The sequence below is a fragment of the Rattus norvegicus genome, chromosome 1 (assembly GCF_036323735.1).
Source record: "Rattus norvegicus strain BN/NHsdMcwi chromosome 1, GRCr8, whole genome shotgun sequence".
Taxonomy (NCBI): domain Eukaryota; kingdom Metazoa; phylum Chordata; class Mammalia; order Rodentia; family Muridae; genus Rattus; species Rattus norvegicus.
The window spans coordinates 249,637,456-249,663,754 of record NC_086019.1 but is presented as its reverse complement, the minus strand read 5'-3'; the positions used below and the strand labels follow the sequence as shown (position 1 = coordinate 249,663,754).

The window sequence follows — 26,299 nt, the reverse complement described above, 5'->3', positions numbered from 1 at the left end:
CATCAGTGAAGTCCTGTGTAATATTTCAGCCTATGGGTGCAATGTGCATGATAACATTCAGCTTCCCTCCATCCATGCTCTCCCACTCTATCCTAAAAACCTCTATTCCACATTCAGATCGACGTCATTTAAAGTTTCCACCTAGGAGAGAAACACGAAGCAACTGCTTTTCTGTGCATAGATTATTTCACCCAACATCATCCCATCCTGCTCCATCTATTTTGATGCAAATACACAATTTCACCCTCCCCGATAGCTAATACTCTTAGGTGTGCACATAACACACTTTTCTGTATTTGAACACCTATCGATGGGCAACTATGATAATTCTCTGTCTTAAGTTACTGCGAATAGTGGAGCAGTTAACATGAGAGTCCAGAAACCACTTGGGTGTGCAGATTTCTTTTCCTTTGGACTGATGCCCTGAAGCGGGGTAACCAGATCCTATAATAGATCCTATACTTGCGCTTTTTTTTTCTTTTTCTTTTTTTCGGAGCTGGAGACCGAACCCAGGGCCTTGCGCTTGCTAGGCAAGCGCTCTACCGCTGAGCTAAATCCCCAACCCCGTACTTGCGCTTTTTGAAGCAATGTCTGTACCGTTCTCCATAATAATAGTACCGACTTACACTCCCATTTTAGAACATTTGTTAAATTTTATTCTGAGTAGGTGTGCAGGTAAGGGGTCAGAAGACAACTTTGCAGAATTGTGTCCCCCATCTACGTGTGCATCGGGAGATTAGCTCAGGCGGCCGGATTTGTGTGTGACAACTGTTTTACCTGTTGGATCATCTTGTTGGACCACACACTACTTGAAAGTTCCCTTCTCGACATTGTCACTAACATTTGCTATCTTAGTTTTGTTTCTTCATTAAACAATAGCAGTTCTAACCAGGGTGACAAAATTGCTTGCTGTGGTTTCTGTTTGCATTCCTGTAACAGGTAGTGACACTTTTCATCATGTATGTATTGGCCACTTGAATTCCTTCTTTGGAAAGTTTCCACTCAAATCCTTTGCCCATTTAAAAAAAATACTTAGAATGGGGATTGACTGATGAATAAATTTGTTTAGCAAAATATCTTATTCCATTCCATTAGCTGTCTCTTTGCTCCTGGGATAAATTTTAAGTGTCAGCACTTTTCCTAGAATTTATACCATGCAAACAATTATACCATGCAAATAAGTAAATAGTTATATATCATTTCACACAGGGGAGCTTCCTTTAACATCTTAAATATTAACAAAATTCTCCAACTGAGGACCCTAGACATTAAATGTTTCAAACACAGTAGTAGCCTATAAATACCACAAGGTTTTAGGAATATAACCATTAAATGTGTTTGCCATTTGAATATAGTTTTAGAGGCACTAAAATTACATAAGTGCTATCCCAGAATGGGTAAATTTTAAAATGAAGTTATATTTGATGATTTTCAGAAAGTACAGTCCTGCCTGGAGGAGGCAGCTCAGTGGCAGAGTATTTATCTAGCTTTGCACACGGCCCTAGGTCAGACTCCTAACATCAAAAGAGGAGAAAGTACAAGCATAGAAACAAAGTGTTAGCAGTGACATCATTGACTCACGTGCGTATCTTCTGTACATTTTCCAGCCATGTATTTCCTCTTCTCGTGCTCATTTTGTAATATTTTCCTAGAACATGCATTTTTTCCCTAACTGCTAACTTCATTGCCGTTTTGTCATTTTCCTATTCGTAGATGTTTTATACATTGCTACTATAAACTGTGCTGTCTCTCTGTCTCTCTATTTGTATCTCTCTGTCTCTGTCTCTCTGCGTCTTTCTCCATCTGTCTCTGTCTCTCTCTGTCTGTCTGTCCGTCTCTCATCTTAAGCACCCAGAGTTTTAAGTTTGCTGATCCTGTTGTTCTATAGACCAGGCTGGCCTTGAACTCAGAGATCCACCTGCCTCTGTCTCTAGAGTATGGAATTAAAGGCCTGCACCACCATGGCCCACATAGTTTGCTGATCCTCCATACTGAATATTTTGCTCATTTCCTCCCTTTACCTGATATGAGCTTGCTTGTTTTCTGCTTCTGGTCACTTTAGTGAATCACTGAACTCACCTAACCTAGTTCACCTCTTTTCTTTATTCATCCAGGTAAACCTATACATTTCTCCCCTAAGCACTGCATTAGCTGTTTCAAAATATTTTCTAACTTCTATTGAAAATGTTCTATTTGTGTGTGTGTGTGTGTGTGTGTGTGTGTGTGTGTGTGTGTGTGTTTGGGGGGGGTTCTGTTTGTTTGGTTTTTTGGTTTTGGGTTGGTGTTTTTGGGGGGGTTAATTATTTATTTACATTTAAAATGTCACCCTTCCTGGTCTCCCCTCTGCAAACCTTCCATCCTCTTTGCCTCTAAGAGGGTGCTCACATACCTACTCACCCATTCCCAACTCACCGCTCTACCATCCCCCTACACTGGGGCATCGAGCCTCCACAGGACCAAGGGCCTCCCCTCCCATTGATGCCAGATAAGCCCATCCTCTGCTACATATGCAGTGGAGCCATGGATGGTCCGTGTGTATACTTCGGTTGGTGGTTTAGTCCTGGAAGCTCTGGGTGGTCCAGTTGATATTTTTCTTCGTATGGGATTGCAAACCCCTTCATCTCTTTCAGTCCTTCCTCTTAAGCCTTCCATTGGAGTCCTTGGGCTCAGTCTGATGGTTGGCTGTGAGTATCTGCATCTGTATTAGTCAGGTGCTGGCAGAGCCTCTCAGAGGACAACTAGATACCAGGCTCCTGACAACAAGCACTTCTTGGCTTAGCAATAGTGTCAGGGTTTGGTGTCTGCAGATGAGATGGATCCCAAAGTGGGACAGTCTCTGCTCCCTTTTCTGTCCTGGCATTTCCTTTAGACATGAATTATTCTGGGTTAAAATTTGTTTAGATGGTAGTCCTTTAACCCCTTCTTTTGAAATATATAGCTTAACATCTAAAACCCACAGTGTTTCTTTGATTTTTTTTCTTTGCTGCTCTTTGTATGGATCTTGTGCACAATTCTGTGGTGATCAGAAAAGGTATTTCCCAGAAAACCAAACTGTCCTAATTTGTTGAGGATGCTTTGCCATCTCCGATATGGTCAATATTGGTAAATATTTTGTGTGCTTTTCAAAATAATGCACATACGAGGTAAAGTGTCTATAGATGTCACTTAGTTGAATCTGAATCCATTTTTCTCTTATAGGTCTCTATGTTTTTACTCTATTCTCTTATTTACTAGGACAGTATGTATAGGGGCTGGCAAGGTGGCTCATCAGGCAAAGGAGCTTACCACATAAGCCTGATTACTCAAGTTTAATCCCCAGAATCCCCATAATGGAGCAAGGAGAGAATCTACTATACAAAATGTTTCTCTGACAACAATGTTTATGCTATGATTTACCCCTTCATGTACATCACACACACACACACACACACACACACACACACACACACACGCACACACACACAGAGTAATAATATACCAAATATTATACACACACAGTAATAATATACCCAATATTACACACACACAATTAATATATTCTGATGAAAGATAATGAAGTTTCTACTATGAACATAGATGTGTCTTTTTCCTTATAGCTCTGTCCTTTTGCTCTGTCCATTCTGAAGTGATGCTATTTTGTACACACAAATTGTAACTCTAATCTTCCAAGTAGACAGAATGTTTTCCTTTATGAAGATTTGTGCGAAGATCTACCTACTTCTGCCTCCCACATGCTGGGATTAAAGGCGCGTGCCACCATGCATCTTTTAGTACATGCTTTCAAGTGGCTTTTCCAGTGTTTATTGGTCTGAAGATGTATTTGCTTTACTTTCAGGACTTCATTTTTTGGTTGGTGTGGAATCTAGGTTGACAGCTGTTTACGTGCACAGCAACTGAGGTATTTTACCTTCTCTCTGGCTTGCCCTGTTTCTATTTATATATCATGACTATCCAATTTCTACTCAATCGAAGATAATTTTTTAAATATGAGTTTTGCTTTTAAAGCCTTGTTTATTAATTTTATTTATGTGTGGTTAAGTGTCTCTTATGAGGGTATGCAACATCTAACATATATGTACAGGTGACATAGACTCTGGAAGGTATCAAATCTCCTGGAACTGGAGATACAGATGGCCGTAACTGAGAATGGGTGCTGGAAAACAAACTTGGGTCCTTTGAAAGAACAGCAAATGTCCTTAACCACTGAGCCATCTCTCCAGCATGAGTTTTGCTCTTAAATTTGTCTACCTGCCTGCTTTTCAGCAGCTTGGCTCTTATGTCTCTAGCATGGCTTTGAGATATGTATCGTGCTTATAGTTTTTGTGGGGAAATAGACCTTCATATTTGGAGAAATTCCTTGGTGAGCAATTTATAATTACATTATCAATTACCTCAAGCTTCACAACCATTTGTTATTTTATTAGTTTGTGTGGGTGAGTGACCCAGGAGCAGCACTGCAAGGTGTCTTGGGCATTATGTCACAAGAGGTAACAGCAGGGGGGCTCACTAGACGTGCCATCGCACCTTGACAATAGTGGTTGGTGATTTGCTTTCAAGTGTCTTCCATGCCAGGCGGCTGGTGCCAGGTGGCTGCTGCAGGTACTCTGGCATGGCAACTGGCATCCACCACCTCAACTAATCTGAGAGAAACCAAGGTGCAAGCCTCACGCCCTTTACTACACAGCCCTGCCCTGCCCTGCCCCGTCCCCCATTTCCATTCTGTCACTTTGGTGCAGAGATTAACTGTTTTGGTACAGGAGCATTTGCTAACAGTCTGTTAATATTAAACGACAAAAATCACTGGACACCTTCTCAGTGGCTGTCTCCTTCGTTTCCCAAGTACCCCTCCCCAATTCTTCATGTATCTCTCATGTGGGAAATACAGTCACTTTCAAATGTGTCAGCACAGTATGAGCACAAAACCCCCAATTTTATATCTAGATGTTATGACTCATCTTGAGGAGCGTCCAGATAGGGTACCTAAGATAGGTCATAGAAGTGATTAGTAACTAGTGAGCTTCCCAGGGTTACTGACAGGAACACAGGTAAGAGGTTACTTAAGGGAGTATGGGTGACTCAGAGCCGGTACTTAGTCTACCGAGGCATGATTGATAACACAGGTAAGAGGTAACTTAAAGGAAATGACTCAGAGCAGGAGTGTAGCCTCCCTTCAGCTTGGCTTCTCCTTGTGGAGCTTCTCACATATCTGCAAGGTGACTTGGCTGCCAGAAAGGTCTTCTCTCCCCAGAAATTGTTTACTGCTTTTACAACCTTGAGGGCAGGACCCTGTGTTTCCAGTAGTTTCTATTGCTTCCTAAGTCCCCCCACCCCCCACTTTTCTCAAGGAGGAAGATCATTGTGAGATCCTTAATAAACACTCCTGGGACCAGGTGTAGTGGCAATGCCTCTAATCCTTGCACTTGGAAGGCAGAGGCAGGTGGATTTCTGTGACTATGAAGCCAGCCTGGTCTACATAGTGAGTTCCAGGACAGCCAGACCAATGTACAAAACAAAACAAACAAAACTGAACAAACAAAGAAAATCTCCTGGGTATTTTCCTATTGATCTGAAGTCTTGTGAAGAAAGAGGACAAATTGGCTGTGCCTTGCAGGTCACCTAGAGACTGGGTATAGAAGCCCTGGGTGGCCTGGTATAGATGCTTAGCTTTGCAAGGTGGCAATGGGTACAGCACATGGTCTACATAATTCTGATTAGCATCTGGGCAATAAAATAGTTTTTAATTAGATCCATTCCAAATCACCTGCTCTTACTATCTGTCTTAGTCAGGGTTTCTATTCCTGCACAAACATCATGAGGAGGAAAGGGTTTATTCAGCTTACACTTCCACATTGCTGTCCATCGCTGAAGGAAGTCAGGACTGGAACTCAAGCAGGTCAGGAAGCAGGAGCTGATGCAGAGGCCATGGAGGAATGGTGCTTTACTGGCTTGTTCCCCATGGCTTGCTCAGCTTGCTTTCTTATAGAACCCAATACCAGCCCAGGGATGGCACCACACACAATGGGTCCTCCCACCCTTGATCACTAGTTGAGAAAATGCCTTACAGGTGGATCTCATGGAGGTATTTCCTCAAGGGAGGCTCCTTTCTCTGTGATAACTCCACTAGTGTCAAGTTGACACACAAACCAGCCAGTACACTATCTAAGCTCTTGGCTCTTCCTTCCGAATTAGCTTTTTTTTTTTTTTTTTTTTTTTTTTTTTTTTGTAGAGCATAAACTTGTACTTTGAGCCTGTGAAGCTCTTTGCAGTCAAGTTCATGACTTTGATGATGGGCTGCTACCTCTGTCTCTTTTGCTGTTCTTAGTCATTTCCCAGTAAGCTATTTTGTCCAATAGTGAAGTCTCCCAGAATATTCTATCCCTTCATTCGTCTCCTCTTAAATCATTTTAAGGTGTCTCTCATGAAAACATTAAAAACCGAATGTGAAGCTTTTCATCTAATATGTATCCATAAATAATTATGCTACTCTATTAAACAAACTTGCTCTTTTGTGTGTGAGGGTATTGTGTGAATGTGGGGTGCACATGTATGGGGGGAGCTGTGCATGTGTATGTGGAGGTCACAGGACAATCTTTGGTGTTTATGGATCTTTTGCTGGAGATAGGCCTCACACCTGTCTGGAACTTGACCAAGTAGGCTAGGTTAGCTGGCTGTGAGCTGGAGGAATTTGCTCTCACCTCCCATTTCACTATCATTGGGGTTAGCAAGTGTCTGTTTTCACACCTAGCATCTGATGTGGGTTCCAGGGTCTTCAGATAACTAGGGCGAGCACACTATCATTTGAGTCATTTCTCCAGTTCCTAAAGACACTCTTCCTTCTAGTCTTGCTCATAATTAATATTGAGTCCACTGGCATCTGCCAATATTATCCCTGTACAACTTACCTATCATATTCATATATTTCGTACTTTGTGGTTGTAAAAGAAAAAGACTCCTGAGTTCAATGTTATAAAAACAACTTTTATGCTTATGGCTTCTGTGTGGGTCAGACTCAAAAAATGCATAGAGACAGTTCATCTCTGCTCTACAATATTTGAACCCTTCTTTGGAAGACTGAGAACCAGTATTGTGAAGTCAGTAGAGATCATATTCCTTAGAATGCTGGTGGTGGATGCTGGCTAGATTTCTTTTTCTTTGCCTATGGGTCTCGCCAGGTGACTTCTGTTTGTAGTTTACTTTGGGATTCCTTACAGGTGCCCAGTTTTCCCAGAGTAAATTTTTCAGTAAGAGAGAGGTAGGCAGAACAAATATTTTGGAATCCTCAGGAGTCACGTGACACCAGTTATGTGCACTTTGCTATTAGAGAACTGGTATGAACTACTCAGCTTCAAAGGGAAGAAATGACGCTGCTGACCCACATAACCACTCTCACCCAGGGGTCAACAGCTGCCTCTTGAGGCTGGGACTCAGGTCAGAGCATTGCTCAACCCTCGTCAGAGAAGCTTCTTCTTGTGGTGGACGGTAATTAGCCCAGAAACTCACAACTGGACAAGTAGAGAATGGGAGATGTTGGAGCACTCAGTCCTATATGTGATATCTTATGAGACCACTCCCTCCAAGGGCCAGAGATCTATGTGGAAGGAAGAGGAAAGATTCTCAAAGCCAGGGTTGGTGGATGACTCCAAGGAAACAGGGTCATCTGGACACAAAAGGATTGATACACATATGAAATTACAGAGACCTTCACAAGTTCAAACCATGTCTCACCCCTAACCAAGAAGCTATTTGCAATTGCTATCTGCTGGAAGGGGAAAATTGTTTTTTTCCAATATAATGTTACTGAGTACAGCAACCACACTGAAGGGCAGGCCTCATGCCCTGCAGTTGGCCAACATAAAATAGATTTCATTTTTGTGTGCATGTGCACGTGTGCAAGTGTGTGTGTGTGTGTGTGTGTGTGTGTGTGTGTGTGTGTGGTGTGTGTGTGTGTGTGGTGTGTGTGTGTGTGTGTGTGTGTTGTTTGGTTTGGTATGTTTTGCTGTATTGGGCTTTTGTTTGTTTTGATTTTCTTTCCTTTTTAACATAATGAAAGAGCATAAAGTTGGGTGGGTAGCAAGGTGGAAAGCATCTTGAAAGAATTGGGGTAAGGGGAAGAATATGACCATAATGTATGGAAAATTTTTAAATAAATCAATTTTAAAAGACGCCTTTTATTAGCAGCATTTTCTTAAACAACAAGCCATCCTGTTTCTCCAATCTCATTCATTTTCTTTCCAGAGGCCTCCTGCCGGTAATCCAGTTTTGAATTCCTGAAATGTCTTAAAATATACTGTTTCGTAATTTGACGTGAAAGGTTCTTGGACTACAGAATTTCAGGTTCAGAGGGATTACGTGAGTTTGGCTGATGTGCTGATTCTTTCTGAGCTTTCTGTTCTCTTAAGATTAGGAGGAAGAGTGACCACGGACTCCTGATGCTGGCTGAGAGACTTCCAGGAGTTTTTTGTGCAAACATAACAGTGTGACCCCAGCGGCACAGTGAGCATCTTTGGTGCCAGTTATTCCTCTCTCTCCTCTTACTCCCCGTCTGCTGCTAACATACCAGTGTATCATCACAGATGCTGCTCTATGCGAATGGAAATCATGAGCAGGCCAGGGACAGCTCCCTGAGCTTTCATGTGTCACACTTACAGGCTGGGCTTTGAACCCAGAGGCTTATGGCTTTAAGGCCCAAGAACCTAGAGATTCATTGCTGCCAGGTTCGAAAGCAAAAACTTACAGTGCTAGCTGCTCTGGTCTAAAGACTACTGGTTGTTCTAGGTTTTGAGTGGCAGTAGCCCAGCACCCAGCAGCTAGTGCGACAGCAGCGGAGCAGCAAGCAATGGGGTCTTTGACTCTCTGTTGGATTTCAAGAATTCTTCCAGAAACCAGGGGCTGGAAGCTTCTTCCTGCAGTTTCTTTAAGCCTCTCTGATTTACTCAGTCTCAGTTTTGCTGATTTAGCTCTCCACGGTGCTCCTGAACTCTTCATGGCTGGTGCGTGGGTTTGGGACTAAAATCCCTAGGAGTGCTGGCTTTCCTTATATAACCAGTTCAGCCACCCTAGCTGTAATAAAACAGCAGCAACAACAACAAACAAACAAACAAACAAACAAACAAACAAAACAAAACAAAAACCTTCAAATAACCAATAGAAGAATATTTAGAGGAAAGGTACAGTGGTGGACACCAGTAATACCAGCAATTTGGAAGGAGGAGGGTGAGCTTAAGGCTAGTATAGGCTACATGCTAAATCCTTTCTGTGGTGGGAAGGGGTCATGCTCACAATTAGTAAACTGAGAGGTATTTACCCTTTGGCCAGCTCCTGTCTAAAAACCAGACACCTGTATTATAGCACTCGATTTTTCTTGTTAATATTTTATTACTTATGTTCTTACTGTATTCGTTCCTCATTCTGTACTTCAAAGATTATACACTGTGGTTGACACAAAGTAGTTGCTCAAAAATGTTTACCAAGGCTATGGAAATGGTTCACTGGTTAACGATCTTTCTGCAGAAGCATGAAGACCTGAGTTCAGATCCTTAACATCCATTGAGAAACCAGGGGTGGATGCATGCTCCAGGAACCCCAGTGCTTGGAGGGAGGGAGCTAGGACACTCTCCAGGGCTCACTAGCTGCCAGGCTAGCAAAAAATGGTGAATTCCAGTTCAGTGAGAGACCTTGTCTCAAGGGAGTGAGGCTGAGAGTGATAGAGCATGAGGACACTTGGTCTCATATGTATGTGTGTGCTCACTCTTCCCCCCAAAACACACACACTCATATGTGTGCATGCAAACACAGGCACAAGCACACGTGCACATGCGCGCGCGCGCGCACACACACACACACACACACACACACACACACGCACACAAGAAAAGTTTAAAAATTTTTTTGAGTTAAAAATTTAAGTTTGAGGAATTCAAACACTCCCAAAAGTGGAGGCAAAGGTGGAGGCAGCAAGATCAGAAATTCACTGTTGTATTCTGGCCATTCCACATGACTACAGGAGACCTCAAAATGCCAGTAAAAGCATCTCTCAGGAATTTTGGCTCTAAAGAAGCAGGGACCACAAGAACACATGAACAAGCAGATTGCCCTAGATAAGAAACATTCAGTTTCTCTATCAATACTTCACCTATCCATTGCTTTGGATTTTCTACTAATCCAAGCCAAGCAGGCTTTCTCTTCTAAAGTCTCATCTCTCTTCTTAGGCATGTCAAAAAGGTTCTGACAACTCTCTTGCTCTTGTGGTCCACACTTAATGCATCATTTGCCTTGACACACTGTGGTACAAATGGTCAGTATCAACATAGTGACTCTCTGTCACCTTTGTCAAAACTTCTTACTGTTCCATTTCTCCTACTTTTGACATTTCCCAGATGTCAGGGTATTTTGAAAAATACCATAGTATCTCTAAAAGCTCTGATGATACATAGTCATTTCTCTGAGTAATGTCACTGGAATTAAAGGAGTGTAGGGAAGTAGATAACACTGTAAAATTTCTTCTCCTCTTATCATCTCTAAAATCCTCTCTTAAGACTTGAAACTTGAGGCTGAGATAGGAGGACAGCAGCAAGTTCAAGGCCACCACAGCTACAGAATAACCGGGTCAACCCAGACTGTATTACAGTAACCTGAGATGTAGGAGAGCACATGATGCTTGTAAAGTTTCCAACAATTATCAAACCAATCTTGAACTGCTATGGCTGTTTAACACAGAAAGCAAAATTGGTCAAGGGTCCCCATGTACTACACTCAGAAATCCTTTGCTGCATTTGCATCAACACATGCTGGTCCGGTCAATGAAACAGAGATGTAAGGCAAACTGGTTCCAGGGAGGTCTCCTCTGACAAGTGATTTTTAGATTGAGGACCCTTAATGGATTTGTTGAAAGTTACTTAGACTGTTAACTAGGACACTTTCACCAACCTTTCTGGCCACTGCCCGTCCCATCTTAACTGCTTCAGACTTGGAGCCTCCCCTGGTTCTTGCCCATTTTTGTGCTGAGTGTTCCCTTTATACATTTTTCTGTACATTTACTCTCATCTTTAAAATCCCCTACCCGCCTCCAACAGACTCAGACTTATATAAAGAAATCCCTTTGGAAACATGTATTTTGTCAGGACCTCACTTTGGCAGTTCAGAGTTACTGCATTGTAGTGCTGAGGTCATTATTATTATTATCATCAGCAGCAAAATAAGGCAACAGTGAAAGTGCAATATTCTGATAGAAGACAAAAGTTTTATTGTGCCGAGTCTGAAATAAATTGTTTAAAACTACAGTTTCCCAAGGTTTGTTCCCTAACACGGGAAGGTACTATAACCCCAATGAAGTCAGAATAAAAAAAAAAGATATTTAATTAAAATCATGGGCGAGCTGAAGTACCACTTCTTGGGCTACTATGCTGAAGAAAGGCTTGCAAAGGCAACAATCTATGGTGACAAGGTATAGGAATTTAAATTTTCCAGAAAGGGAGTCATCACGAAATACTGACTTAGGTCAAATTCTATTCGTATGGGCTTAAATTGCTTGCCCTCTCTCAATCTTAGTTCCTCCATATATATATGAAATAAACACAACAGCCTCTGTCTCTCCGATTGTTGAACACGGTACAGCAGGGTTGGCTTTAAGCACAGTGACTGGGCTTGTGTCATGGGCCACGCTCCTCCTACTGCCCAGTCCGACCAGCAGAGTCAGATTGCACCCACTTCCGGAGACCACTTCACCTCAGCATCCCTGGGTCGAGCGCGTATCCTTCCGCGTCGCGTCACTTCCGGGAGACTCAGGACTTGGCTCATCATCATACCCGGATGTAACTGTCATGGCCGACGTCTGTGAGCGCTCGCAATGGACGTGGAGTTAAGGGCTGTCCGAAAGGCTTTTCAAATTAGGGTTTTCGAAGCCTGTTATCTAGACGCAACGGACAAGATGCCGCGAGGCAGGGCGTCCCCTGGCGGCTCCCAAACTGTGCTCTCGCACTCCTGTCAACCTGTCAGGCTTTCCCAGACCTGTTGCTCCCCCTTGGCAGGGCGAGGCCGCGCGGCCCACTCAAGACTTTCTTTGATCCTTTTGCAGTCCAGGCTCTGGGCGGGCATTGCGACTGCATCTTACAGGAAAAGGCGGGCCGGACGCCCGGAAGAGGTGGGGGCACTGAGGACTCTCCGCCGCGGCGCTAGGGACCCATCACCAAGTGCGACGGGGCGCCTCCGCCCTCTGGGGTCCTGGTCAGGTCTCAGCTAAGGTTGTTCTTACTGTGGGGCACTTCTTTGCTGACTCAGCCACACGCAGTCTGCCCTGCCCTAGATTTCTGTCCTCTGAGTCTCAAGGACGGGTTGAGGTGTGGTCTGATTGGTTTCAGAGTTCTAAAAAAAGTGAGAGAGAGAAAGAAAAAAAACCAAAAAAACAAAAACAAAAACAAAAAAAAAACAACCCAACTCAAATATAAGCAAAGCAGTACTAGTTTATAATTCAGAATTTATAAGCAATTTCACGTGTCAAGTTGCGACAGTGTTAAAGATGCGATTTAAAAAGAAGTGTTCTTGTAAAACAAGAATAAATACGAACATTTAGAGAGACCGAACTCTGCTACCACGGTGAACTGGAGAGTTCCTCGTAAGGTTGTTTTTTGCCAAAGGTTTCTGAAAATATTCTAGGTACATTCATTTTAATTACATTTTCTCTTACCAGGAGTGGGGAGTCCTAAAGATCCTGTCACCAAGTTAACAGAAAGAAGCATTAATTGGTTTATTAACAGTTCATACTAGTTAAAGTCAACTTATACCACTAGGGTTAAAAATCTCAGTTAAAACTTTTCCTGCCTGAAATGGGTAATATAAAAGACAGACTGTAGCTGCTGCATTTATAGAAACACAAATGTAGAAGTACTTAACAGGAGGCTGACTTCACTTGGTAGTGTTATCTTAAGCCACACAATTAGCAGAGATGACTTGGAAAGCATTTTTTTAAAAGTAGTAATAGTAAAAGAAAAGAGGAATGATGGGCATGACCCATTTTTCAGACTATTCCATTACTTAAAACATAATACATGAAATTACGAAGCACCTTGAAAAACAAATTTTGTTTTTTGTTGTTGTTTTGAGACAGTCATAAACTATATATTGTTCAGGGGGGCCTGGAATTCACTGTATCCCATACTGGCCTCAAATTCACAACAATCCTCCTGTCTTAGCCTCCTAGATTTTTTTTTTTATAATTATGTACAAAAGCACTAAGTTGGTAATGAATGAGAAGGTGCTTTAAAATAGGCCAAGAAAAATCACAATCAGCTATTATGCTTCTGACCAAATTATGTGTCCTGTCATACTTCAATCACCGGTGTTTCAGTGTGTGTGTGTGTGTGTGTGTGTGTGTGTGTGTGTTATATACTCACACACATGCAGTTTTAGTTTTTGTTTGTTTTGACTTAATTTTTTGAGACAAGGCTTCTCTTTTTAGCCTTAGCTGTCCTGGAACTCTGCAGACAAGGCTAGCCTCGAACTCAGAGATCTTTCTGCCTGTGCCTCCAGAGAGCTGGAACTAAAGGCATGTACCACTTTGTTCATCTAGTTTCAGTATTTCAAAGAGAACAAAAGTGAAGTAGCTGTTTAATTACTGCATTTTGTTCCTTGGATTAAGATTGTTGTGTCTAATAAAGTGTTTAGTAATTTGAACAAGGTTAACCTAGATCCTTACTGTTTGTACGACCTCGTGAATGCAAGTCTTCTGGGCCCACGGCATAGTTTCCCAACAAAGTAGAGTTGAAGTGGCTATTTTTGTTGTTGTTGTTGCTGCTTATTTGTTTAATTGCTTTAGTTGGAACATTAATCATTGTATTGGGTTTTTCATTATTGTAGTTAGCTGCAGGCCTTGTGTAATGTCTGTTAGTTGAGGGATAATCGAGGCTTCCTTTAAATTATTTCCTACTAAATGTAAATTTGATCATAAGGCCTTGCCACTTATAGAAGACTTACCATATGCCAACCTCATAGTGCTTAGTTAATATTTATGGCAATACTATAAAGTGGTCTTTAAACAGATGGAGAAACAAGGCTAAGAGGGATTTGCCCATGGTCACAAGACTAGAGCCATATTCTATTAGCAATAATCGCGCCTTGGATAAACCTCATTGGCTACGATACTGCCACTGCGCAAAGCTTAGAGCCATATTCTTATGTACCTTCTCCTTGTTCTCTTTTAGTGTGTGTGTGTGTGTGTGTGTGTGTGTGTGTGTGTGTGTGTGTAGTTGTGTGCATGAATGCACAGGCAGAGATTGAATTGTCTTTCTCAGACACTCCCCACCTTATTATTTGAGACAGGGTCCCTCACTGGACTTGGAGCTCACAGATTCAGCTAGACTGACTGAACAGTGAGCTCCAGGGATCCTATGGTCTCTGAACCCCTAGACCTGGTAGCAGGAGGTGCCAGGCTCCCCCATCCTCTAGTTGGCAGTTGGTGCCTGCTTGTCTTTGAACTCTAAGAGTTGCAAAGGTACAGGTAGTCTGCTATGTTTCTGAGACTAGTGTCAGAAAAGAGACAATTTTCAAGGCCCAAATTATTCATTAAATTTGCCTTTGTGTCCTAAACCAATAGGATAGGAAACTTGGAAAAAGGACAAGTCCTAGCCTATGGGAAAGGGAGGACAAGAATTTCCCATGAGGACATTACAAATTATTATATTCCAACAAACCAGCCACTTTTCTTTTCTCTCTGCAGAGCAGACTACTCGAACCTGCTTTGTTTTCACTAGTCTCTCGGATTTACCATCTCACAACTGAACATGGCTTCAACATACAAGGCAATGTTGATGTGTCTCTTTCATCTGACTTCATTTCCTTAAAACTGAAACAGACCCGGACTCAGCTGTACCTACCCGGACTTGTCTGTCTGTAGGGGGACATAATCTAACAGTTCCTACGTCTTATTATTTTCTCATTTAGTAAATTAACCCATAGAACCTTACCTTTAATCTTTAATCTTTTGAGACAGAGTCTTGCTATGTGGCTCATGCTATTCTTGAATTTGATATATAACCTTGACTAGCCTCAAGCCCCTGATAATGCTCCTGTCTCAGCTTCCTGAGCACTAGGTTTACAGATGTATACCACCATACCTGGATGAACTTTTGTATTCCTTCAGATCTTGAGATACCCAGAATCTTTAAAACAATCTTTTCCTATCGAGTCTGGGATTTTCTTCTAAGACCTCATACTGATTCTGTAAGTTTCTCTGCTTCACTTGTGCTCTCTCCACCTCTGGCTGTTTGACTACATCCTAACTATGATGTCTCTGATTTCCAAAATGTCCAGGTTTAAAAGAATGTACATCTTGGATAGGCGGTTTTCCCATTTATATATCTTTATAGCCTTTTATTTCTGTATTGTGTGGTTTTGATATGTAGAATTCAAGGTTGAAAAGGAAAAAGCTCTTGCTAGGCATAGTGGTGCAGGCCTGTCACTTCAGTTCTTGAGAGGCAGAGATAGGCAGTCAGACCAGCCTTCACTACATAACAAGACTCTGTCCCAAAAATAAAGCAAAGCAAAACAAAACTGAAGCTCTGTGGTGATGGGACAGTAAGAACTGTTTCTCTCATTCTCTCAATAAGACATTAGCACAATAGACATGCAGTAAGTTCTAGGTAAACATTTGCTAACTGGAAACATGCTGGCACATGCCTGTAATGCTAGCACGGTGAGGTGGAGGGAGGAGGATCAGGGATTTAAGGTCAGCCTTAGCAACACATCGAATGGGGTCCTGTCTGAAAGATACCCCTCCCAAATCACTAAATTAATTAAAATTTAAATTATTACAAATGTATTTTTAAAAGATTACATGTGGCTTTAATTTTATATAAAATACAGTATACCAAAAGTGCAAAAGTAAGGCTGGAGAGGTGACTCGACAGTTAAGAGTACTGGCTGTTCTTCCAGAGGACCTGGGTTCAATTACCAGCTCCCACATGGCAGGGCACAACTGTCTGTTCCAGGGGATTTGACTTCCTCACACATGCAGACAAAGCACCAATGTAAAAAAATAAAAATAAATATATTCTTTTAAAATGCAAAAGTACCTGGGCCTAGTAGCACCAACCTATAACCCTAGCTCTTCAGAGGCTACAACAGGAGGATTGCAAGTTCAAGGTGATTTGAAAGCCAGTCCGGTTTAAAGAGTCTCAGGCTCTATTCGTCTGTCTGTCTGTCTGTCTCTGAAACAATACTGGGAATGTAGTACTTGCCAAGCATGCCTCAGTTCCTAGCTTTAACACTAGTACTGAAAAAGTAGGGTGGGGCAAGGGGGAGAGGCAGAAATGGTCATACTGTTGTTGTTGTTGTTGCATTTAGAGAGCAAACACTGGGCTTGGGAGATAGCTCAATTGGTTGTGTATAAGAGACTTCCTGGGCAGACACAACACACACACACACAACAGTGAAGCAATGAGCTTTTGCTGGGGCTATTGACAGGAGTGTGGGGGAGGGGTTAATCACAGGGAGCAGTGATGACTCAAAAGCAGCTGCCTCACAGAAAAGTAAGGACCAGGAAAGCGGCAGAGCCCTGAGCAGCTGCTAGAGTGCTGGAGAGAGAGACATTCCTCCTCTCCACAGTTGTTTTCCTCCTTGTTTCTGCTGTGGAGGGGTCCTTGAGACTCAAGTTTCTGTTCTTCCAGTTTTGTGACTTCCGGCTTACCTTCTGCAGCCCCTGAGTTTCTACCTTCCTCCTGGTGGGACTGTTTTAAAATACTATAGTACAGTTGGTTAGTAACAAACAAACAAACAAACAGTTGTTACTTTGTAAGGGTGAGGATCTGGGCTCCCGCTCCAGAATCCACATGGAAAAGCCTGGGTATGATGTTGGGTGTTTGTCATCCCAGCACGGGGGTGCGGGGGCAGGGTGCAGAGACAAGCAGATCCCTGGGACTTACTGGCCAGGTGCCTATCCTGTTTGTGAGTTCTTCTGTGACCGAGAGATCCTATCTCTAAGAACAATGTGGACAGCACCTGGGGAAAGGATGCTCAAGGCCACACTCAGCTCTCACACATCTGCACACACAAACACAGGCACACACACAGAAATCACACTATCTCCAAGTTCCTGTGTGCGTGCGTGCGTGTGCGTGTGCGTGTGTGCATGCGTGCGTGCATAGTGATGTGCATGAGCATAAAGGCAAAGATTGAAATCACTTGTCTTTCTCGGATACTCTCCACCTTATTTTTTTGAGACAGGGTCCCTCACTGAACTCGGAGCTCACTGATTGAGCTAGACTGACTGACTCAGTGAGCTCTGGGAATCCAATGGTCTCTGGACCCCTAGTGCTGGGGTTACAAGGTATGCCACCATGCGCAGTTCCTCTGTGATGGCTGGGAATTCAAACTCAGGTCCTCAAGCTCTTTGCCAATGGAGTTATCTCCCCAATCTCCACAAATAGCATTCTTTTTATCCTGATAACTTCAATTGCCTTTTGTCCCTTAGTGGTGGCCTCGTAAAACTGAAATGCTGGTATATACAGTCGTAAACAAGAAACCTAACTGATCTTGTTTTCAAACTGACTAAAGGTCTTTGCAGTAAGGAAAGTTATAAAAATGGTGATAGCTTATTACATCCTTGTACCATGGAGATGTGTAAACTTACAAATAGCATGGGGGTTTTCCAAGCTCTGAATTTTAAAAACTGTAATTGAAAGATAATCTGAAAGTGTGTGAGTAGACAAGTGTTTGGTGGGGGTGGGGGTGGTGAAGGGGAATATGGTGCTCCAGCCTCTCAAGTGCACCTCCTGAGCTCTGTACTTCTGTTAAAATGAGAAGGGGCTCAGGGATTACAGTACTGGATACAGATGGTTCCCTGCAGCTACTCTGCAGCCTGTTGTGTCTGTCTAATCGCCCTCGTTCTTTTTAACCCTGTCATTGTCACTTGAAGCAAGTTGGTAAAGCTAGGTAAGCTGATTATTCTGGCTAATGGCCACCCAAGGGATCCTCTAAGAGGACATTTAAGGCTTTGCTTTACCACAAAAGGAATGGTTGGGATTTTCTTTTTGTTTGTTGGGTTTCCCCCCCTCCATCCAGGTGGAAATAGGCAATGCCCTTGGTATTGGTGGTCCTAAGCTCCAGAGACTCAGAGGATGGGCCCTGGGACCTAGAGATTTACAGTGAGGCCTTGAGGACTAAGGGCTTTGAAAGCCAAAGATTTGCAGCTGCAGGTACTCAAGGGGCATAAGAGGCCTTGAGTATCAGTGACCTGGCACCCAGCCGCTAGAGTCCCAGTGCAAGCTGCAGATGTTGAGCCCCAGCTCTTAAGTGTTGATGGGCCTCTGGAACTTTTCCAGTGGCAGCTATGGTCACCCGTAGTTCCCACGGGTTCTACTTCCAGCCACATTCTGGAACTCCTCAGTCTCCTCTTAGCTGCTGAGTTGAGAGACTATAGCGTGGAAGTCATGAGGACTTATAGCTTAGGGGGTCTCTCTGATGCAACTGTCTACAGCTGCCAGCCAGAATTTGGTCTAGTGTGTGTGCGGGTGTGCGCGCATGTATGCGCTACCAGCCATCCCACTCTATCCACAATAAGGACCATCTGAGAGATGTGTTGACTAGGGCTTTATGTTGAAGTAGCAGGGAAGGGAGGCAGTACCTGGTGAGGAACCTCCTGCACCAACCCAGGGAGTCTGAAAAACACATTGCTCATAATCACAGAAGGGCGTGGCACGCTGTGCACAGCCTCTAGGTGCAACAATCTCAAGTCTTGAATGTGCACCAATCATGAGCTTTTCCTGAGTCACTGAAGGCAGCACTCCTCTGAATTCCTAGTGAGAATAGCTACAAGATGGGTGGGGTCATCTAGGTGTCACAAAGGCTTGTCATAGTTGTAGTGAAGTCTCCTGGAGCCGGACAAGCTGCCTGGAACTGCTACAGTTAGAGCAAGGCCTCCTGCAACTGAAGTTATCCTTTCAGCAACAACCATGGTGGCAGCCAGCTTTACCCTGGAATAGAGATCTCCTCAAGGCTCCAAGAAGTGTTCACTGCTCAAAATGGCTGGGTTGTCTTGATGGAAACCCAGTATGTAGCTTAGGAAAGAACTGTTTGTTTTACAGTTCCCTGTTCAAATCGTCTGCCAATCAAGTGGCTGACACGACTGTTCCTAACAGTTTGGCTACTTAAAAAAAAAAAAAAAAGATTTACCAGTGACGTTAATATTCTCAACAGTACTTAACAGTGTTCAAAGTCAAGTACTCATAGGGGGAGTTGGGTCCCTCTGATCTCACAAGAACATTTCTAGTTTCTCTGTGTAGCAGATCTTTCCCTGTCACTGGTCTTACATACTTAAGAAGGCAAACTTTGCTCTTCTATATAATTGAAAAGATACCAGTAAGTTTTTGCCCTTTGTGGTAGTTGATATTACAAACTTGACAGGATCTAGAGTCACTTAAGATGCAGATTTCATATCTGTGGGTGGTACCATCAATAGTAGGGTTACTAAACTGAAATAGAGAACTGAATAGCACAATATCTCTCTGCTTCCTGGCTGAACACCCAATATGACCTGCCACCTCATTCTCCTGCTGCCCAGCCTTGATGGACTGTATCCTCAAATTGTGAGCCACAACAAACTCCTCTTTCCTTAAGCTGCTTTGTTAGGGTTTCTTCAGAACAATGAGAATAATAACTAATTTATGATTTACCTCAGACATCATAATTTCTATGAGTCTCATACTTCTCCACAATTCTGACCTGACTTTGAGCCTCTCAGTTTCACCAGCAAAGAAAGACTGGTGAAGAGGGAGGTTTCTTATAAGCCTCTCGCTTCCTGAAAGATGCCCTGAGGGGGAGATCAAATGCTGGAATGGAACTGCACACCCTGAGTCAGTGAGCATAACTTCGCCTGTTTCCCCGTCTTCGTAAGAGAATCCATCTGTTCCCTCATTTCAGTGATGTGGGGACTTGTGTTGCTCACATTGGCCTCTAGTTCCATTTTAGCTTCTCCAGGAGCTTTGATGAGCACAACCACTGTTCTGACATCAAGGACTCTGGAACATCTCCTTCCCTCGGTCCTCCCTGTTCCTCCAAAGCTCCCCGGCATTTTCATCCCCCACAGATTATCTCTGTGATTCTCAGAGAAGAGAGACTCCATAAAGCAGGGGCTTCTCACTTATTAGTACCACAGGACATTGTGGCATTTCCCTGATGTCCTTCTTTGTTCCCTTCTCCTTTCACGTGAAGAATGAGAGGGGGGGGGAGGGAGAAAGGGAGAAAGGGAAAAGAGAAGAGAAGAGAAGAGAAGAGAAGAGAAGAGAAGAGAAGAGAAGAGAAGAGAAGAGAAAAAAAAGAAAGAGGCTCTGGGTGCCTTCCCTGTCCTGCCTTTCAAGTCCCAATAGCTCCTTCATGTTGGTGCTATCATCAACCATTGGGTGCTCGGAAAACCATCTACCTTAGAAGAAAACAAATAAACCTTCTCCCAGTACTTTGTCTTCCTCCGTTCTATGAGGTGCCTTTTTTCATGCCCATGGTTCATGAAAACATGCCTCTACCCACTTTTTTTTTCCACTTTGCACTTCCTCTTAATTCTTTGTTTAACTGCAATATTTTATCTCCACTCAAATTAACCAGTTTTAAAATGATTAGTTACCACACTATTTCTAAACTCACCATGTACCTCTCAGGACTTGTCCGATTTGGCCCAGGCTCTAAGGATGACAGATTAAACATTCCCTTATCTTGAAAGCTTTTCCTTGGGCCTTATTGACAGTGTTTCCTGGTGGCTAATAGCTATCTCTCTAGTCATTCTTCCTTGAGTTTCTAGAAATCTTCATTCGTCTGTGGTCTTATTTTCATATCTTCATACCTTCATAAAACATCTGTCACACTCCAGTAAGTACACTACTTATGGGCTGAAGAGATGGCTCAGTGGTTAGGAGCACTGATTGCTCTTCCAGAGGTCCTGAGTTCAAATCCCAGCAACCACATGGTGGCTCACATCCATCTGTAATGAGATCTGATGCCCTCTTCTGGTGTCTCTGAAGACAGCTACAGCATACTTATATATAATAAAGTAAAGTAAGTAAATAAATAAATCTTTTTTAAAAAGGAAAGAGAAAAACACCTTGTTTTAAAAAAAGTATACTACTTATTGGAAACTGAGAAAAAATTGCAATGTTTAGATGCTCCAGAAAAAGGCAATCCTTAACATATACCCAAAGTTTACTTAGCATGTGTTTTCAAGCATCTCACAGTTATATGTGTTTGCTTTCATTCTAGATTTTTTAAAACTGATGCTTCAAGACCTGTACCCTATTTTGGTAGAAGCTTTTACAGAAACATTAATTTTTTTTAATGTTTCTGGTAGGATAGTTAGGGAGATGTCTAAGCAGAGAGAGTGCTTGCAGGGATGGGAGTTAGGATCTCCCAAGCCTATACAAAAGTTGGGAACCTGTAATTCCAGCATGCTGGAGGTAGAGACAGGTGGTCCTCAATGCAAGCTGGCTAGCTAGAATAGTTATAATTTGACTTCTTCAAGGTTCAATGAGAGACCGTGCCACAACTTTTTTTTTAAAAAAAGAGAATCATGGGAAAACATCCAACATCAACTACACACACACACACACACACACACACACACACACACACACACACACACACACATCTGTATATACCACACATATATACAGACTAAGGAGAAAGTGTCTCAAGAAGATTAAGGGTTTAGGCTATAGCTTAGAGATGGTGTGTGTGTCTACCATGTAGCTACAGGTCAGATCTTCCGCTCTGCAAAAAAAGAAAGAAGAAAGGTTAAGTTTTACAAAAGAAGGAAGTTTGCAGAAAGTAGAAATGAAGACAGTTGCATAAACTGAGGGCTTGGGCAGCAGACATATAAACTGAGGGCATGAATACTCCAAGGCATGTTCAAGGAGAAGGTTTTTATTGTGGACACAAAGGAGAGCACAGCCAGAGAAATCTAGAAGAGTCTAGAGCAGGGAGAGAAAGTAGTACACTGAACACGGCAGACTATGGGTGTGAGGGGAGTAAGAGAGGAAGAAAGAGAGTGCAAAGGAGACCAAGAGAGAGAGAGACACAGGATCCACAGGCAGGACCCTCAAGGATAGCCCCTGTTCCAGTTGTTGGGGGGACCCAGATGAAGACCAAGCTCATCTGCTCCATATGTGCTGGGAGGCCTAGGTCTAGCCTGTGCTCACTCTTTGGTTGGTGATTCAGTCTCTGGGAGCTCCCAAGGGTCCAGATATGTTGGCTCTGTTGGTCTTCCTATGGAGTCCTCTTCAGGTCCCTCAATCCTTCTCCCAACTCTTCTGTAAGACTCCCCAGGCTCCATCTAATGTTTGGATGTGAGTATCTTCATCTCTTTCCATTGGCTGCTGGGTGGAGCCTCTCAGAGGACAGTCCTCTGCAGTCCTACTAGGTCCTACCTAGTCCTACTAGGTCCCTGTCTGCAGGCATCACAGAGTATCACTGATAGTGTCAGGGATTGGTTCTTGCTCGTGGGATGGGTCTCAATTTAGGTCAGTCATTGGTCAGTTATTCCCTCAGTTTCTGCTCTACCTTTGTTCCTGCCTATCTTGTAGACAGGACACATTTTGGGTCGAGTGGAAGAGGATGTGCCTAGTCCTACAGTGACTTAATGTGTGTGTATGGTTGTGGGGTGTTAGTGGAGAGTGTGACACCCAGAGGGGGCTTCCCCTTCTCAAAACAGAAGAGGAAGGTGGAACAGGGAGGGGGCAGGACTTTCATGAGAGGCTACTTGGAGGAGAGGAGGGGCTGATACTAAGGTATAAAGTGAATACATTTTTAAAAATTAAGCAAACAAAACAAGAAGGATATCAAACAGACTCTAGAAATAGGAATGAATCTTCACTGACTTAGAAAATCCAGGGCTAAAGATAAGTACTTTCTGCAATTTCCCTAGTTTAGCCAAGGACTAAACACAAGGCCATGGTCATATTCTTTAGGTAATAAATATTCTTTCTTTTCATCAGAGGAAACCCTGGGTAAAAGACATTTGTCTCTTCACTCTTGACACACCATGCTCAGTTCATTAAAGACACATAAATGGAGTGATAGGCTAACTTTACTCTGAGATGAAGATCAGTGGTGTCTTACCTTCTATGGCCTTCTACTAGAGCAGAGAAGGGGCTACAGAGGGGGCTGAATGATTCCTTACTGGATGATGAAGTTATGTCCATCGGCAAACAAGGATCCTGGTGTTGATATCTTGCAGTCACAGTACTAAGCTACTTGCAGTCTGGGCATTATCCCCGTGTGTCCTCCGTACTTAACTAACTCCTGCATGTTGAATGGAAGCTAAGACGACCGAGCTCTGTGTGTCTAGAAGATATATTATTAAAGAAGAGGTCTTTAGCTAAAAATCCCAGAGTTGGCTTCCTAGGGACATTAGTAGCAACAAAAGAAAAACTACGTGAGATTCATGTTTCATTAGGGACTGCTACCTAGAGCCAAACAGTTATGCTCTAGTGTAGTGAGTGGATTGCCAGTAACTCCAAACCACAGACAAACATAAAAACATCGAAATATATACCATGGATTACAATTAACACGAGTACTGGACTGTGTCAGGGAGTCGGGAAGTCTTTCTAAAGTCATGCTCAGCTGAAATCTGGAGACACAAGGAAGTGTTAACTGGAGGAAGAGGGGAGGCTGAAATGGACAATACCTTCTGTGGAAGAGAACAGTCAAGAGGAAGAACTGGAAGACAGAGTCGGGAGGAGACAATGTTGAAGCCAGCTTTGGGCTTTGAGATGGCCTTAGCTACACTTGTACAAAGCACTGCAGTGGGACAGGGAAGACCTAAAGGGGCAGCCACCCAGGCATATGTAATAGTAGCTCTCAGCGGTGGTGATGGACAGTGGGAACAAATCGGTAGTTACCTCTCACTGTTTTGATATGAACGCTAGATTAGACTGATTATAATTTTTTTGAAGGTAATTTATCAGAAACTAAATTTTGAGTATTTCTTTAGGCGGTGGAATAAGAATATTGGCTATAGAAGCCTTTTAACAGCACCCACAGTGAAGGTGGAAGGAGCCCTAAGTGAGTCTATCATTCTCGAAGAGATATACGTATAAACACTCCATTCTTTTAGAAGACCAAGTACAGACATGCTATGCCTGAAAGCAAGTGTGTGTGTGTGTGTGTGTGTGTGTGTGTGTGTGTGTGTGTGTGTGTGTGTGTGTGTTTAGGGGGTCATAATGGAAAGTACTTATTGTTGGCCATGTTGGAGGTATGAAGGATACAAAAATATCTGTATTGGTTATAATGGTTTTGACTACAAGAAACAAAAACCCAGAGTCAAAGATTAGTACAACTGTGGTGGTTTGAATAAGAATGGCCCTGATAGGCTCATAGATTTGAATGCTTAATCATCAGAGGGTGGCATTATCTAACAAGGGATAGGACGTGTGGCCTTGTTGGTGTAGATGTAGCCTTGTTAGAGGAAGTGTGTCACTGGGAAAGTACTTTGAGGTTTCAAAGGCTCAAGTCAGGCCCAGCGTCTCTCTCTTCCTGCTGCCTGCTGATCCAGATGTAGAAGTCTTAGCTACTTTTCTAGCACCATGTCTGCCTATGAGCTGCCATGCTTCCTACCATGATGACAGTGAATTAAACCTCTGAAACTATAAGCCTGTCCCAATTAAATTCTTTCTCTATAAAGGTTGGTGTGGTAGTGGTGTCTCTTCGCAGCAACAGAATACTAAGGCAGCAATTAACTTACAGAATAAAAACTACAGATTAAAAGGCAGGTGTATGAAGGCTCAAGGTGTGTTGTTCCTGTTCACAGTGATATCATTACAGAAAGGCTATTGCCACTGTCTCTGTCACTGGCCCCACAACTCCCTCCCTCTTCCCCCAGCATGTGCCACACACACACTCTGAAGGGGATTGAGCCCAGAGCTTCAGCAAACACTTCACCATTGAGCTACACTGCCAGCCTTTGGTTGCATTTCATATTATAGTTGGTGGATAAAAAGGTGGCATAACTTCAAAATCAAGCTGCAGCAATGCAGCTACAGCAGCTGCAGGAATTCCATGCGGAGCTGGCAAGGTTCTCTTGACATTGTTAGACAGCTACTCCAGGAATCCAATCATGAGTCTTACTGGCCCCAAATTAACCACGTGTCCATTTCTGAAACAAAAACACATTCTCTCCCCTTCCCATGTCCAAGCTGGCAGATGAAGTGAGCAGGTCTTGCTCATACCTGCTGGAGGATTATTATGGTAAGCCTGTTCTGGTGGGGAAGGCCTACAGTTGTCCTGTCCAGCCTTTCTGGTTGGGAATACTGAAGTCTGTTGTATTTATCTGAGTGGCCATTGGCTTAACACATCAGAGGCACGTCCTCAAGTCAGAGTCTTTTCATTCATCCTCAGAGACAGAGAGGGAGCTGAGCAGTGAGCGTGACTGGGGAACATTGGAAAGGAAGGATCTGACTCTAGAAGCTCTTAGAACAGGGCTTCTCAGACTGTGGGTCACAACTGCTAGAGGAGTCAAGTGGCCCTTTCAAAGGGGTCACATGTCAGATATTCTGCACATCAGGTATTTGCATTATGATCTAAAATAGTAGTAAAATTACAGTTATGAAGTAGCAACAAAAAAATTATGGCTGGGATCACCACAACATGAGGGACTCTATTAAACTTTATCAGGAAGACTGAGAACCACTGCCTTAGAAACTGCTTTAGTCAGCTCTGAGACTCAAGGGACTCTTTTCAGGGGAACCTGCAAATGTTTTCTATCTGTATCTTGCTTTATAATGGGCTAAGTTGCACAACCCTTTTCTAGATCTAGATAAAATTGAGAGCCCCAATCCATTTGTTAATAAGAGTAAGTGTGCCAATTGTGTGTGCTGCTTTAGAGACCTCGCTGGACGGGGGAAAGAAGAATTCTGCACATGTTCTGGAGCACACTCCTATTACCATGTGGGCTGGCGTTTCGCCAAGGCTCGCAGCCCTCACGAGAAGCCTTGCCAGCTGCAGTGTGCAGCTCTTGTTTAGAACCTTGGCTTTGTTTGCAACGACACCGTGCCAACCTTGTGTCAAGATTGGTATGTGTCAGTTTTAGCAATCTTATCTCTTTTGGCAAGAGCCTCATTAACTTCCTGGGGCCTATAGATGGTCTTGAGATCCATTTCTAGATGATGAAATAAGAAGAGACCATCTGAGGACTTCTAGGAGGACTCTTATTTTTCCTAAAAAAGTGACATATATAGCTCTTCCTGCCTGGAAGCCATCTGACTTTGTTCTAATGATAGAATTCAGGAAGTCTCCAGAGAGCATTGACTCTTGTGCCTCATCACTTTAA

General features: G+C 43.1%; 1 pseudogene; it reads right to left on the bottom strand.

Moving 5' to 3' along the window:
• Nucleotides 1-14,084: 14,084 nt before the first annotated feature.
• LOC120100114 (U4 spliceosomal RNA) lies at nt 14,085-14,153 on the bottom strand (annotated as a pseudogene).
• Nucleotides 14,154-26,299: the final 12,146 nt, after the last annotated feature.